This window comes from Prionailurus viverrinus, chromosome A1 (assembly GCF_022837055.1).
Source record: "Prionailurus viverrinus isolate Anna chromosome A1, UM_Priviv_1.0, whole genome shotgun sequence".
In the NCBI taxonomy this organism is placed as follows: domain Eukaryota; kingdom Metazoa; phylum Chordata; class Mammalia; order Carnivora; family Felidae; genus Prionailurus; species Prionailurus viverrinus.
In genome coordinates this window covers 237,951,125-237,968,481 of record NC_062561.1, presented here as the reverse complement: position 1 = coordinate 237,968,481, position 17,357 = coordinate 237,951,125, and positions in this window count along the sequence as shown.

Below are 17,357 nucleotides of genomic sequence, written 5' to 3'. Positions count from 1 at the left end.
TACTCCGCAGGATTGCCTTAGTCACAGCTGAGCTCTGGGCGATTATACGACTTGTCCAAGGTCACAGAGCCTGCCCCTTGGACAGGCCCTTCTCCCCCCACTTGTCCTACTCTACCCTGCAAGACTCTTTAAAGCCTGTGTGGAGCCAGTGGAAGAGGGCCTTTTGGCATGGCTCCACGAGAGTGGGGTCTTGTGGCCCCATCTCGGGCCACGGTTGTGGGGGGCCCTTCCCCCTCAACCACACCTTTCACCAGAGCCTGCCTCCTGCTTCCTCACCTGTCCCAGTTCCAAGTGGAAATGACTGGCGCGCTAGGTGTCAGCTGTGCTCTGTGGGGTTGGGGCGGAACCGACCTGTGCCAGCGTGGTAGGCTGGAAGGAAGGGCCTGCCCTGCCCACTTTAATGCCCAGGGGTGGCCCCTTGCTGAGCAGGCCTCCTCCCTCCTGGGCCTTCAGGCAGCTGGGCACAGAGAAGAGGCATGGCAGCTGCAGAGCGAGAAGCTCCAAAGTCAGGAGCCGAGCTGGTCCTGTGCAGCAGGGAGAAAGCATGCTGGGGACCAAGGTGGCAAGGGAGGCAGGCAGTGAAGCGTTGCGGGAAGAGGACTGTATGTAGCACTTTTGTAATCCCGGCAGGTTAAGCTGGGCACAACCATAAAAAAAGCAGGGGCATCTGGGTGGCCCAGTCCATTAAGCGTCCGAGTCTCAGGTTTTTTTTTTTAATTTTTTTTTTCAACATTTATTTATTTTTGGGACAGAGAGAGACAGAGCATGAACGGGGGAGGGGCAGAGAGAGAGGGAGACACAGAATCGGAAACAGGCTCCAGGCTCTGAGCCATCAGCCCAGAGCCCGACGCAGGGCTCGAACTCCCGGACCGCGAGATCGTGAGATGGTGACCTGGCTGAAGTCGGACGCTTAACCGACTGCGCCACCCAGGCGCCCCCGAGTCTCAGTTTTGACTTAGGGCATCATCTCATCGTTCATGGGTTCGAGCCCCGCGCTGGGCTCTGCACTGACAATGCAGGGCCTGCTTGGGATTCTCTCTCACCTTCTCTCTCTGCCCCTCCCCTGCTCGTACTGTTTCTGTCTCTCTCAAAATAAATAAATTTAAGGGGGAAAAAAGCAAACGTTTTGGGCATTAAATACCAATACCATACAGCTGCACAGAACACTCCCGGCTCCTGTATTTATCTGACAATTGTTCACACGAGATCATGCTCTAAGGGGGATGTTTCTACAGCCCCAAGAAAGTGAGGCAGCAAGTTGAATACCAGTGAATCTCATGAATGCCAACTAGTATCGATTTGAAACACGACATAAACACGGTACAGACACAAATAGATCTACGCTTCCTGATTGTTCCTGTCTAGGCGGAAATCGCCTACTCACACACGTGTACCGGCTGTGACCCTACCTTGGCAGAAAGCACACAGCACAAGCATCTCCGCGCCCAGAGGATCAGTTACAATAGCTACATGGTTGCCCTTTTATACCCTCTTATTTGCAACTAATTGCTTCAAGGTCGTGCAAGATTTCAAAGGGAAATTCCTTCCCTTAAGTTAAATTAAAGCAAATGACCCTATTAGAGAATCTCGATAGCATAGTGACAATTTCATCTGTCCCCAAATACTGAAATACTATTTGCATTGGTTTTGCATTTTGCTGTTTCTTGCACTGTCATTTGTCGTATTTCTACCTCAGATAGACCTGTTCTGGACTGTGACAAAATTGCGATCTATGTGTCCAGCGAGGACACGGGTATCACGTTTTGTATGTAAGGACTGTATCTTATGCATGTTTAGAAACACATTTCATATGTGTATTTAGGTTTCCCCGTAAGATGAGTTTTTGTCATCTAATTTGCACAGAGATCTGTAACATGATCCTTTTGTATTTAAATTCAAGTTAGTTAACATGTATGTAGTATTGGTCTCAGGAGTATAACGCAGTGATTCGTCTCCTACATACGACACCCAGGGCTCATCCCAACAAGTGCCCTCCTTCATGCCCATCACCCATCTAGCCCATCCCCCCACCCAACACCCCTCCAGCAACCCTCAGATTGTTCTCTGTATTTAAGAGTCTCTTATGGTTTGCCTCCCCCTCTGTTTTCATCTTATTTTTCCTTCCCTTCCCCTATGTTCATCTGTTGGGTTTCTGCAATTCCACATCCGAGTGAAATCATAGTATTTGTCTTTCTCTGACTGACTTCTTTCGCTTAGTGTAATACACTCTAATTACATCCACATTGTTGCAAATGGGAAGATTTTATTCTTTTTGATCACTGCGTAATATTCCATTGTGTGTGTGTGTGTGTGTGTGTGTGTGTGCGTGTGTGTATACCACATCTTCTTTATCCATTTGTCAGTCCATGGACATGGGCTCTTTCCATACTTTGGCTATTGTTGATGGTGCTGCTATAAATGCTGGGGTCCATGTACCCTTTTGAATCAGCATTTTTATGTCCTTTGGATAAATACCCAGTCGTGCGATTGCTGGGTCCCAGGGTAGTTCTATTTTTAACTTTTTGAGGACCCTCCATACTGTTTTCCAGAGCGGCTGCACCAGTTTGCCTTCCCACCAACAGTGCAAGAGGGTCCCCTTTTCTCCACATCCTCACCAACACCGGTTGTTTCCTGAGTTGTTAATTTTAGCCATTCTGACAGGTGTGAGGTGGTACCTCATTGTGGTTTTGGTTTGTGTTTCCCCGATGATGAGGGATGTTGAGCATCTTTTCATGTGTCGGTTGGCCAACTGGATGTCTCCTTTGGATAACTGTCTAGTCATGTCTTCTGCCCATTTCTTCACTGGATTGTTTTTCAAAAGTAACATTATTTGGGGCGCCTGGGTGGCTCAGTTGGTTAAGTGTCCGACTTCGACTCAGGTCACGGTCTCGCGGTCCGTGGGTTCGAGCCCCGCGTCGGGCTCTGGGCAGATGGTTTGGAGCCTGGAGCCTGCTTCCGATTCTGTGTCTCCCTCTCTCTCTCCCCCTCCCCCGTTCATGCTCTGTCTCTCTCTGTCTCAAAAATAAAAATAAAACGTTAAAAAAAAATTTTTAAAAAAGAAAGTAACATTATTTTATGATTCTCCTGCTTGTTTCATTGCTGAGGGAAGTCAGACATATTCTTTAGCAATTACCTAGGGTAAGAGTATATAGGTTGATTGCTGCCCAACGTCAAACACTATCCTGGAGTTCTCACTAAGCCTGTATTAGCATCTAACCGAGTTTGTCTTTCCCCTTGTACACTGAGTGGCCCCCTACCGGTCAGGCCTCCTGGAACTGAGCACATGCTTGGGCGGGGGCCTGAGCACCCCTCTGTCCTTCCGCACACGCGTCCAGCTCCTCGTGCTGTTCAGCTTCCTCATTCCTGACACCTCGGTCTTCCCTCACAATTTGTTAGCCACTTTCTTTATCTTTTTCAAAGAATCCTAGCCGTTTTAAGGGTGGATCACTTTTCAGGAAAGCAGAGAGGGGTTTTTTTGGTGTTTTTTTTTTCTTTTTTGAATGAGCTTGCATTTTATTAGTCTGTCTGGAAAGGTTTTTAAGGGTACTCGTTTACGCTGCTGGAAAATTTACCATAAATTTTCATGAGGGAAGACTTTGGGTTTCCAAACAGAAGTGGTCTGTGTGAAGTTTGCCGTCAGCCCTGTTTCCACGGCTGTGCAGTGGCTCCGGTGAAATCCCTCGGTGAGCCTCCAAAGTCCTGCTTTGTCGCTGTTGTTTCTGGTTGTGTTGGAAGGCCAGTGTTCCTTTGTGACCTTTCCGGCCGTACCCTTGCCTGCAAGGAGATTGGAGACCCAGGTACGGGCCGCAGCAGCAAATCTATGAGCGTAGGTCCCGTTTGGAAGAGTTCCCATGAACACGGCAGCCACGGGGCCAGAGCGCATTGGCCCCGGAAGGAGACACCCGTTCAACAGGGAGGTGGGTCTGAGTGTCAGCTCTAGCCGTCTATCCCTTGGATCCTGGCAAGCTGTTTGGAAAACTCCTAGAACCCGAGGGACTGAGGAGCGGCTTCCCCCGTTAGGGTGCTGGGCGCTGGGGGTCCGTGGAGACACAGCCGGGCAGGGCTGACCGCAGCTCCCGCGCACTGCCCCTGCCCGCGGGGCCCCTCCGCACGTCCCCTCCCCCTGGGGCTCCAGTGAATCCGCCAGGCAGGAATCGATGGAAAGGGGTAGCGGCACAGCCCCGAGAGGACACCTTCCAGAAGACGCGTGGGTCCGCGGTGGAAAGGCGCGTGGCCAGCGGGAGGCACAGGGGAGAAACCGGGTGCAGCGTGCGGGAACCCACCGCCCTCACCTCCCCGGCCCCGCTGGCGGCCACTCGACGTGGCGTGGAGCGGGACTTAGTTTGCAGAACGCGCGGTGGCAGGTGGCTCCGCAGAGCCCGCAGCCGGGCCCAGCGGGGAGAAAGCGGAACTTCTCGCCACGGCGTGGATGGGGCCCGCCGGCCCCGCGTCGTCCTCCAGGCCCGCGACGGAGAAGAGTGTCAGGCCCGTGGGCTGACGCCGGGTCCAGGCGCTGGGGCTGCTCGTCTAGGAGACCGGCGGCAATCAAGCATCCTGCGAGGGCCATTTCTGGCGAGCCCACTGGTGTCCCTAAAGTACGAAGCTTCACTGTCTCTGGTGAGAGCACCTTTGCGAGCAGCGGCTCCCCCACCAAACTGTTAGACTGGTTCTCTGCCCAGCTGCCCACACTTCTCCCAGGGACAGGGGCTTGTGGCTTAGGCCTCCCACTCGGACGGGCGCTGCCCCCGCCTCCAATGTTTGCACGGTCCCACGGTTTTCACCCTGCCAGGGGCCCGTCTCTCCTTCTTGCAAACCCGAAGGGGGAGGCAGAGCCAGGCTACCTCCTCCTGCCCTTGGACTCTGGCACACCGCTCACCGTGCAAACCCGAAGCGCTCAGTCCCTACAGACACGCACACACAAACACGCACACACACATACACACACGGACCCACACACAACAGACGTTTGTTCCGAATGTAAAAATTAAGTCATGCTTCTTACCGCTATGTCGGCAAATCAAAACGTATTTGTAGATATTTTTAAATGTGTATTTATTTTGAGAGAGAGAGCGGCACAGGGGCAGAGAGAGAGGGACAGAGAGAGAAGCCGGCTGTGTGCCCAGCACAGAGCCCGACGTGGGGCTCAGTCCTGCAAACTGCAAGGTCCTGACCTGGGCTGACACCAAAAGTCGAAGCTTAGTGGACTAAGCCCCCCAGGCGCCTCGATTTGTGGATATTTTTAGAAATGAAAGCACACGTATATGTTAAAATCTTGCTTTGGTCACTCAGAACTATACTGTGCTCTACCGATGTTTACGACATGGAGATGCCCAAAGTAGAAGACGCCGTGACAGGCAACGTTGGATCCGTCGTGAGGACAAAATGCTGATTGGACACAGAGGAGATGGTGGGGAGCAGTGAGAATACCACAGCACTCCTGCAGGCTCAGCCCCCCGGCCCCCAGCCTTGGGGGCTGGGGAAGTGAGAGGTGCGTCGCCCCCCCTCGCCTGGCCAGGTGCGGCCCTCTACCAGCCCTGTGACTTCCAAACCCCGAAAGGAGGTGCTGACCGGGCACAGAACCCGAGCAGATTTTGAAAAACCACCCAAACAACCCCCCGGTGCCCATTTTAGATGGAAAATTCTGCCATTTTTCCATTTACCTCAAGTAACTTGTTAAGGAATAATCCCTCCTCGGAGAATTCTAATGCGCCTCTTGGAAGGATGTTTAAAAACGCAGACACTTAGTCCTGGGTGTGTTTACATCTTTCTGTATTTGGGAGCAATTCTTGCCATCATCTTCCAGGGCGTTTGGGCCTAGAACCCGCACGTGAGGTGAATACTCGCACGTAAAGAGGATGCCTCCCCGTAGCCGTGGTCACCGGGGCTGTCGCCACAGTGACACTTTTTCTGCGGTCAGTGACTCCGTGGCCAAGAACTCTCACGCTTCTCAAAGACTCAGAGCCCTTCACTTCCCTCTGAAATTTATACGGTTTGCTAATTGCCTGCATGTAAGGAAGGGACGGCTGCAATTTCCTCTCGCTGCACCGGGAAAGCTCCCAGCGCCGGGTTCTCGCAGGCCACCGGGGAGCGGAGGGCTCTGGCCAGCCCCGGGCGCCTCTGGGAAGCATGTGACACTGGCACAACGCCCCACTTTCTGCTCACGACAAGTTTTGCTGGCTTCGGCGTTCCGATTTAATGAAAGGCTGGTACGTCCAGAAATGCAAAGTTCAGCGCTGTTCTGCCCCTTTTAACCACCAGGAGTAACGAAATCACTGGTTCTCCTTTGAAAATGTAGAACTCAGCTAAATTAAGTTCACAGACTTTTTCTTGGACTTATTTTAATTTGGCTTTAATGTTATAAGTCTAAACCTTGAAACATTTCTATCTCTGGTTTCGGTTCAACTAATAAAGTATTACTATATTAATAATTGCTGCCCACTTTATTAAGGGCTATAGACATCAAATCCTTTATATCCAAGAAGAGTAAGCCCTTGGGCTCTAAATACCTTTGGCAAAAAAGTCCTTAAGATATAATTGAGCAGAACGTAAGGTCTGACTCAAAACATGAATTAAAATTAAGGGCACCCCTTCTGTTTGCAAATCGTTAAAGGGCTAACTTGCAAGATAATTCCTGTGATGATATTTCAATAGGGACTCACAGAAATTCAAGGGCTTGGGCTGGAGGTAAGCTTCCAAACCCGTCCGTGCAGATGGCCCAGGACCTTCAATATTGCCGACGTATTTAATACAAACCTCCAGCATCCGAGGAGGCAAACGTGGAAACACGAAGGGAATGGCACACTCAGTTAAAACGATTCACGAGCTGCCGTGAGAGAAAGAAGAATTTAGGGGGAAAACACCCTAACCATAGGTGCTTTGGAGGCCCGGGTGTGCAGGTTGTGTCTCATCCAAGAGTAGCCAAACTTGAGATCAATTCTGCAAGTGGGATTGATAAAGGGGGTGGGGGTGGGGAGGAGCCCCACCACCTCCAAGTCCCCAGAGCGAGTTAGCACGGGTCCACGGAGCCTCGCTCACTGGATTGCCAGGGCTCCAGACTGGACGCCAGATGATGCCGAGGTTATTCCGGGTCCCCAAGAAATCACCAGGAAGGAAAGTTAGATTCACGCGTGAACACCTGTAACACAAGACATACTAGGCCGGTGACGAAAGTAACATGTGAATAACGTGTCGCGCATGTGAATTTCCTGCTGGAGGAGGACGTGTTTAGTAAGTGCAAATACCAGTGATGCACCTGTCCATGTACGTGAGACTTGAATTTCGTGCCGTCTTAGCCCATTATTACATTCAGGTAGATGGTTAAAAGCATTTAGCTGTTTTGTTTTGTTTTGTTTTGTTTTTCATTTTTCTCTTTTACCACTTTCTCCTCTAAACCCTTTACTTTATAAAATGGTAGAATTGGAAACAAAACCCTGAGATACTCTAGCCTGCGCTCTCCACACACGACAGAAGTAGCGACTCACGGTTCGAGGCGTGGAGGGAATGGTCCAGAGCCTGCCAGCCTTGTAAACGCGGCCGCACCCGCAGGCACACGTGTGTGCGCGGACACAGACCCGACACACGCAGACAGGTGCCCGCGCCTGCCCACGGGGATAGAAGCGGACTCAGGGTTGGCCCCAGAAGCCCACACGGGGCCTGTCTGAACGCCTCCTCTCCTTTGTATTTATCTCCCCACGTCTCACCTAGCCACAAAGGAACGCCCACCCTGGTCATCGGCCCTGGTGGCGAGGGAAGCTTTCTTTGAGCGTCCCTCTACCAATCCCAGTGACGGCCACAGATGGGCCCACCGGGCCCGCCTGTGTCCTTGCCAGAGTGACAGGGAATTGCTATGTGCAGGGCTGGGCCATGCGGCCCGTCCTCCACAAGAGGGGACGGGGCCGAGCATCACGATCGACAGACTCTTGCAGCCACAGGGGAGACAGAGGGGCAAGTTCCCCAGGAAAGGCGTGGGAGGTGAACCAAAAATCAGCTGTCCACTGCCCATGGCACTTTGGTGGAGGGGGAGGGTAGTGGTGACGGCTCTATGCCTGGACCCATTGCTTTTATGACCAGAACGCCTCACCTTCCAGAGACGCGAGACTAAGGCAGGCAGAGGTACTACCCTGCTGATAAGAGCAAAGAAGGACCTGGGGTCACAAACGGAGCCACGCACCTAGAGTGTTCCTTACATTCTGTGACACAGCCTCGTATCCAATGTCAGCTTCTTGGTGAAACGACACCTGACCACGTGAACACAGCGATGGCTAAGCTTTCCGTCTTGTCCTGCCGGGGTCTGCCCTGCCTCTTAGACCCGCTTCCAATCGTCCCCGAATCCGAACCCTCCCCTTCCACACGGCCATCTCTTACCCCAGGCAGAGGTAGAGAAAGCGGCGACTGGACTCCATCCACCCCCCACCCCCGCAAATTATAGGGTTTAAGAACCCAGACGCTTATAAAATTTGAGCAGAAAATGCATTTCATCGTTTTTCTTGGTACCAGGCCAGCCCGCGCCGGTCCCAGGCTGTGTAGATTTGTATGTGTAGACGGGGTCTCCGAGGTGGGTCAGGACCTAATGGAACACATGGAAAAGTTTAAGGATATACTGTGTGAGTTTCTTACAGGCGGATCTGTGTCCATTTGTCTTTCATGCTGCTCATCCGTTGGTCCCAAGATTCTCTCTCCAATCTCCCCAGTTGCTGTCCTAAAGATGGAAGTCTGTAGAAATGCAAGCATCTCAGGAGACAGCTCTCTCTCTCTCTCTCTCTCTCTCACACACACACACACACACACACACATGCTGGCATAGCTATAAGGCTTGATGGGTCCCAACAAGCTGTGAATGGCAGTGCCGGCCCAGCTTAGTCATGTGGTCCAACCACAGAGACTCAGGCAAGCAATACTCCATGCTTTTTAAAGCATCCAGTATCACCTTCTGTCTCCAGAAATGTTAAAACACACTGAAGCTATTACCCAACCTTCTAAGAACATCACCCGGGCCTCCGTGCTCACTCTGAGTGTGCAGGGGCGATGCAGGGTGTGAGATTTCCTGGATGGCTGAGGCTGTGGACATGGGCAGAGAGCTGAGGGCGGAAGAGAGGAGAGCAGGAGGGCAGAAGCGAGGAGTGTGTGCTCGTGTGAGACAAGGATCGAGCAAATGGGGAGCAGCCGTGTGCCCTTGTCACGTCCTGTTTCCGTGGAGTTGGGATTAGCAGGCAGATCATATTCCGTCAAGAGTAGACCACGGCTCCGAAGGGTCAATTGATTCTACACCTGCTCTCAGGGTTTGCTCTGTTCTTGTCTCTGTGCCGGCAAATGATATGGCCAGCGCCATACGTTTGCCCTGTATCATGGCCTCCAGAACTGCTGATGAAGAGGCAGGACAAGGAAGCAAAGTCACTTGTGAAGAACTCACAGCTCAGACAACTTTCTAGCTCGTTGCAAGCCCCTTCACCCCAGAGTATCCCAGCTTTGCAAGCTTGAGAAGAATTTTCCAACACACGACTAAACCGTGTGTCCTCAAAGGGCCAGGTATTCGACTAACCGGTGTTCGTGTCTATCGTGCTTGGCTCAGGGCATCGCACCCTATAAAAAGATGAATGAATGAACGAATGACAAAACAAATGAATGACACAGTGAGAAGTCCCCTAGAGATCTGGTTGAGTGTGACGCCTTCTGGACCGGTTTCCGGGCTGTGTCTTCCCTTGCTCTTCCCTCCAGCTTTCACAGCCTCGGATGAGGGCCGACTTGGGATGCCGTGTCTGCCATAGCCTGGGGGTCCCTGCCTGAACGACGCCATACACTCCACTCCGCCGCTTCCTGTTAAGGGCATAATCTCGGGAAAGGGATGGGGTCCGGGACAACAGTGTTCAGGGAGTCAGATGACCGACAGCCACCTACATCCTGCCCCATAGCGAAGGGGGACTTAGAGCTCCCGGCATCCCCAGGCGGACCCTCTGCGAGCCCGGCCCCAGCACTCACTCTACCCTCCAAGCAGCATATGGGGCGTGGTTCTGCAAGGTTTGGGAAAGATGAGCTCGTGATGGAAGGCACTTAACAGGGTGTCTGACACAGGGCAAGAGTTTAATAAATGTCAGGTGTTATTTCACACCATAAATCAGATCGCGGTTACAGGTGCCTGCCGAACACCGTATCTCCAGACACTGCGGTAAAGAAAATTCATTGAGACAACATTGCGTGGAGGATATTTTAAATATCTAAGGTGTTAAGATGGTATCTGTATCAAACTCAAGCCACCAATATGCACAATTACTTCCAAGTAAGTCATAGTAAGTGTAGCCCTACATTATTGGAAGTCTAAACATCCCCCTACACACACACACACACACACACACACACACACACACAGTAGATGGATGAATCATGACTGAATTAATATGCCTTGGAAAGGAGTCTCAACAGACATGCTGTGGTCAAGCAGAGCACAGAAGAGATGATCGGTACCAAGTACGTCTTCAAAGAGGTGGGCAATTATTCTGTGATCACGTTGCCCAGGAGGTGTGCGTGACCAGGTGCTCTAAGAACAGACAGGCCAGGAGACCTAGACACCGTGCTCCCCAAGATGTCTCCCGCCGGAGTCTGCACTGGGAAGGGAGGGGGAGCTACAGGTGCCGTGGTCATCCACGTGTCTCCAGAAGGGGATGCTGAGGCTTGAATGGAGGCAGTGCAGGGGGAGAGGGGACCAGGCACCGACCACCAATGTCCCACAGCAGCTGCCTGTGCCCGTTTTGAGGTACAATGGGGCAGTTCAATTGGGCTCTGCCCTTGGAACAAGAGCCTGGGAGGAGCGGCTGAGGCTGAAGAGGACACGCAGGAAGGAGGGGGAGGACCGAACGAAGCAGCCACACCTGGTGGCTGGCAGGTCTGGTGCAGGGGTGGGGATGTGGAGGGAGGGAGACAGAGGCTGGCTTGGCTCGCTCCTTCCTTCCTCCTGTCCCTGGGGAAGTGTGGTGACCCATATGTGCAGGGAGGGGGTGTCCCTGGGACAAACACACCCACGCCCTTAGAGCCCCACTTGTCTACCCCAAGGCCCGCCTCCCCTGCATCACCTTCCACCACAACCCCGTCCTCCCCTCCCGACTCTCTTCCGGCCCCCACTCTGTGTCCCCAGCCTCCCTGCCCCTTCAGAGCCATGGGCTCGGGAATGGTGGGCTTGTGTGGTCTCCTGGATGACCTTCTAGACTCTCAGGGCTTCCAGGAACCACAGAGCGGCCACTGCCCTCTCTGCACCATTAGGTCCCAGAGATAATAAAGTCTTAGGAACTCTGTGTCTCCAAGGAATGACCAGGGAAAGACCAAGCCTTTGGGGACAGGTCAGCAGAGCTGTGCTTATCGCAACAGCCTCTGAAGAACATCGTAACCAAAATGACACAGCAGCCACACAGCCAGAAAAATGGCCGCTTGCGAGTTGCATCTTCTAGACCCCTCTCCGATCCCGGGCCAGCCCTGTCTTGACATGGGACGCACCCAGAGGTCTGGGCAGGCACGGCCTGCTGGCTGCAGCAGTGACAGGGAGCTGGCGGGACCCCGGGGGAGGAGGCAGAGAGGTGGGGCTGGCTGTGGCCGGCGTCCCCGCAGCACAACCAGCCCCCTGCGCGCCCCTGCCGCCAACACCCAGAAGACACCATCCCTGCCCTCTGCACCCCTTTATCTGCATCCCGCCATCTGCCTTTGAAAACGTGAATTCCTACTGGCTGCAGTGATTACAAGGGTGACTTCTATTGGCATTAAAGCAATCCAGTCTGGGGCGCCTGGGTGGCTCAGTTGCTTAAGCCTCCGACTCTTGGTTTCGGCTCAGGTCATGATCTCAAGGGTTGTGAGATCGAGTCCCGCGTTGGGCTCTGCACGGTGAGAGTGGCACCTGCTTGGGATTCTCTCTCTCCTTCGCTCTCTGTCCTTCACCTGCTCACTCTCTCTGTCTCCCTCAGAATAAATAAATACGTTTTAAAAACTCTGATCTAGGGCCCCTGGGTGGCTCGGTCGGTTAAGCAACTGAGTCTTGATTTCAGCTCAGGTCAGGATCCTGGGGTCATGGGATAGAGCCCCACGTCAGGCTCTCTGTGCTGACAGGGTGGAGCCTGCTTGGGATTCTCTGTCTCTGTCTCTGTCTCTCTGTCTCTCTCTGCCCCTCATCTGTTCCTGCCCATGCTCTCTCTCTCTCCCTCTAAAATTAGAATATATACAAATCTGATCTCACGTGTCTTTTGAAAAACCCTCTCAACAGCAAAAAGGCATGATTTCCTGGGCCTGAGGCTGTTGGGAAGGCGTGTGAAGGTTCCCTGTGGGGACAGGGGGGATTCTGTGGTATCAGCGGGGCCGCAGTCCCGGGCAGAGCGGCAGAGAACGCCCCCCACCCCCCACCCCCACCCCCACCCCCACCCCCACCCCCACCTCCACCCCCCACCCCGCTGGCCCCCCGCCCAGGGCCGGTGCAGGTGTTGGCGGGTCTGGAGACTGTTTACAAATCGTTAATGAAGCGACTGTGCCTCTTTTCAGTGGCTCGCACTTTGAACTGCGCGGGTGACCCATTGCTCAATGACACGCAGCAGAGCGAAGCCCACAGCAGCCTCATTATGGGGCCGCACCCACACCGGCCGCCGCTGTCTATGAGGCCAGCCCGCGGAGGAGGCCCGGGAAGGCCGGGCCGCGGGCACTGGGAGCGTCGTGGCCCAGTTGCTAGGCACACGCGGCTGGCCTGGGAAATGTCCCCTCCCGCACCCGCGTTTTCTTCCTGGGCCATGAAAGGCCCTTTCAAAGCCCGGCGCTCGGAGCCACACAAGGAGTGAAGCCACCGCGCTCTCTGAATGAAAGAACCGTCTCTTGTTAATTCCTCTACGGTTTGTGTCAATTCTCAGCGCAGCGCCATTAGGATTCCGCGGGAAAGGCTCATGCATTAGGCGACACTGGGTCCCCTTTGTGCTCTCGACTCCGACTCTCTCCTGCCTCCGATAGAGAGTTTCAAAGCTTAAACAAAGTGGGGGCTCCTGCTGGGGACGCAAGCTGCACCGGCCACTGAGGCCACCTTTGTGCTGAGGGGCCTCATTTGAATAAGCAGCATGTTGTCACTGGTGAGGGCAGATGGCTCCTGAGCTCCAAGGCGGCCGAAAGAGGGAGGAACAGAGCAGTTGATTCATCCCGTTCCTTCAGGGCGCCGAGGCCTCTCTTGGACGGCCCAACTCCCCGGGGACAGGCTCACACAGCCCAGGGGAGACGCGGGCCGCTGGTGACGCGGCGCTGCGTGGGAGAAGACATTCGGGCGCCGTGTCCCCAGACGCGGCCGCTCTCCCCACGCGCGCCCTGGGCTTCTGCCGCGGCCGAGGCACGAAGGCACGTCGTCGGGCCCTCCGGGGAAATCGCGGGGATGCGGGGGGACGGGGGCCCGGCCTGCGCCCCCCTTGTGTGTTCAGCTGTGCAGGACTCCAGCCCGGCACCGTGGGCTGAACGAATGGTCGGGGAGATTTAGGACTGCACGTCAGTTGTCCCCCCCCCGCCCCCCCGAAAGCCTTATTTCAAGTCGTGTTATGTCCTCTCTTGCAGGCCGGCAGATACTTTTCTTTCCGAGGTCAGGAAGGTTTTCATCTTTGCCCTTGAGTCAAGAGATTGCAGGTGTCCCCGGGAGCTCCCCTGATTTGGAGAGAAAGGAGAGAAAGAGCGCACCCTGGGTCTGCACGCTGGGAGAATTCTGAATTTACGGGACGCTGTCCGCATGGCCGGGGGGCCTGCACGGAGGGTCTCTGCGGTCTCTCGGCTCGGGGCCTGCCCCCTGCCCGGCCCGCCTCTTTGACGGACCCGCACCTCCGCAGCCGGAAAGAGGGCAGCTCGCGAATCGCCCCATATGTTGTATTTTTGGGGTGTATTCAAGTAGTTTAACGTAAGGGCTTCTGGGAAGCAAAAGTATTAACTAAATCATTGTGAGATGAATGTCCGCACAAAGTTTTCCTGGCAAATTCTTAGAGACTAATTTACATTCCTTTCAACGCAGAAAAAGGATCTCTTTGAGCTCCAATTTTTAAAGACTTTACTTTCGGGGTTTGGACAAGAAGGAGGGGTTCGTTTTAGAAAGTGCATTGATCATTCAGGAACGTTCTCAGAACTGTCTTCATCAAGAAAGAACGAAAAATTCCAGGAAAAAAAAAAAAAAACAATTACAAGGCTCTGAACCTGCTTTATCATTATGCAGACAATGCATGACTTTTATACTTGGGAAGACATCTTCCCTAACGAGTTCAAATTTATTTTGCAAATCAGTATGAAAGTAACCTTAACAGAAAGTCTGGGTAATCAGGAAAAATACGCCCCAAAGACAGCATTCTGCGTTCCAGTAAGACGGTTACGTATACAGTTTATTCCTGTAGACCAAGACGTGCTTAAATAAAATGCTACTTAGACAGAACTCCTTTTTGAAATGTGGCCCTTCTGGTTCGAACGCTTACCTGTCCATCTCTATTTATTGCTACCGCGCGTGTGTGGTATTGAGATCCCACGTTACGTTTTCTTTCTTTCACTAAACGCAGTGCTGGGAGAAGCTCGAGGGCACAGGAAAAGAGGCTCCCTTGGCTTGCATTTTAGGAGAGGGCGTAAATCCCCTGTAATGTATTACTTGAATCAAACACTTGACATCGTTTAACGCGGGCCTCGTTCTCCCAGCTTGTAAGTGAATACCTGGGTGCAAGGTCAGGTCTGTGCACACTTTGTAAAACAGACCACAGAACAGCAAACAGAGTCCAAAGCGTTCCCTGCTGTCAGTCTTGGCAATGAATACGGATGGCTCAGCCACGTCAGTCAGCCCCCGGCCTCATCAATCAGGCGGCGGAGGGAGCCCATCCGGGCTTTGGCACGGGCCCGCTGCCTTCCCAAGGGTGCAGGAGGGCCTTGGGACGAGGATGGAGGGGACGGTTCTTCTGCGTTGCGCTCATCCTGGATCAGATCGTAAAGACCAGAGACCCGGATAAATTCGCAGTTCCCCGAAGGCTTTGCTCACGGGTGGGTGGGTTGGGATTCAGCCTGAGTCAACTATTGACTGACACAAAAACTGTAAATGCCAATCTGTATTATTTCATATAGGGTAAGATCTGGATTGAGGGTTTTATTACAGCCACCATGGCGGACATGCTCTTTCTTTTTCTTTCACGCAACAAATAATTCTGAATATATCAAATGTATACTAAGTTGAATTAGTACCAAATAGAATGGGAGCGTGTGGACGTGAATGAACGGACTAATAAAAAAAGAGGATAGAGGCAGCTGGGGGTTCAGTCGGTTAAGCGTCCAGCTCTTCACTTCTGCTCAGGTCACGATTGCATGGTTTTGAGATCGAGCCCTGCCTCTGGCTCTGTGCCATGCATGGAGCCTGCTTGGAGTTCTCTCTCTCCTTCTCCCTGTGCTCCTCCCTCACTCTCACTCTCTCTGTCTCTCTCTGAAAAAAATAAAAAAAAAGAACGAAAGAAAAGAAAAAAAAAAGAATAAATGCAAGAAGATGGAGACAACATGAAAACATTACTGGAAATGGGAATCCAAGGGTGAGTGGTATTCTAGTCCCTATGGATGGGCTGGCCACCCCACAGGGACAGGGATCCAAGCAGGGCAGACTTGCCACGGTTCCTTGATGTCTGGGGCCCGAGCTGGGAGGACCCAAAAACCTCAGGGTGACTTGAAGGCTGGGGGTCTGAATCTGACTCTGTACCTGACCTCGCCCAGTGGTTGGGACTTCCTCCCAACATGGAGACCTTGGACTTCTCATCCTCAGGGCTCCATCACTGAGGTTGTTATTTTTTTCCTAACAGGGCTCAAGTTGCATCCTCTTTTTTGACTGAAGCTTAGAGATCATGCAGCATCATTTTCCCAGTTAGAAGTAATTCCTGGGTTCGGATTTCAGGGCACCAGAATTAGAGCTCCCCCAGTAGTGGGGGGGGGGTGTCATGGCCAAGTTCTAGAAGCCTGGTAAGCGCAGGCGATCAAGGCACCAGGCCCCGCTGAAGGCAGAGCGCAGAGGGTCTTGAAAAGTGGACCCATTTTTTTTTTAGTTTATTTATTTATCTTGACATGAAGCCCTAGTGGGGGAGGGGCAGAGAGAGAGGGAGAGAGAGCATCCCAAGCAGGCTGCATGCTGTCAACTTGGAGCCTGACACAGGTCTCAAACTTACAAACCGTGAGATCACGACCTGAGTCACACTCAAGTCAGATGCTCAACCAATCAAGTGCCCCGGGTGCCCCAAGGGCAAACCCACCTTTATCAGAAGTATCAGCACCCCCAGACTCCTGTCTATGAATGTACATCAGGGACCACCCTTCTCCACCCAGGTGGCACAGAGGAGGGCACTCCCTGGGGTCATTGACTGGGATGGCACCGGTCATGATTCTAGAGGCAACAGGAGGTCAGAACTGTACCCAATAGCTGATTCAGCAGGAGTCTGCAACCCAGACCACGGGGATCCATCTCCTGTTCATCCACTGCCGACTGATCAGCTTTCCTTTCCCAAGAGACACTGACAATTTCTATCTGAGGAAATGAGTCGGGGTAGGAGAAAAGACACATAGATGTTGGCATCGGGATCGTCCTGGTGAGGCACATCCATCCATCCTCCACCACCTCAAAACAGAACCACAAGGCCACAGACTCTCCTCCACCCCGAGCCTGGAAAGACTCTCTCACTTGCCTCTCAACGAGGCATGGAGACCCAGGAAGCACCAGACATTCGAAGGAAGCCGGAGACCAGGACACACAGAGATGAAAAGAACACGAGGTGAACGAGGCCAGGGCAGGGAGGAGAAAACGGCCCCAGGGAGACTTGCATCCACTGACCAAGAACCAGATGCTGGGAAAGTAAACATTTAAGAAACAAGAGAATACTCTGGGAAATTAATATATGTAATGTATAAATATGTGTATCTGTGAATTATATATGATCTACAAATACGTGTATGTTTATGTATAACGTATGAATTATACATATGTATGTGGAATTTTTTTCAAAGGATGAGAAAACAAAATTGACAAACTCATATGTTAGAACAAGAAGACTAAGAGGTAGAAAATGGGAGCAAAAAGGATGAGAAAACTGAGGATCAGTCCATGAGTTCCACTATCAGACTAATCAAAGACAAAACAGACAAATGGAGGATAAGAAATAAGAAAATCGAAGAAATCACAGAATGGTTCCAGATTCCACATGAAGACCGTGGATCACCCAGTATAAAGAACGACAAATAAAAAAACTTTAAAAAAAGAATGCCAAATAAATAAATAAATGAATAATAAAAATATAAACCCCTCCAGAGACACCCATTGTTATGGCATCTCAGAACTCTGAGAACAAAGAGAAGATTCTAGAGCATTCCAGGTG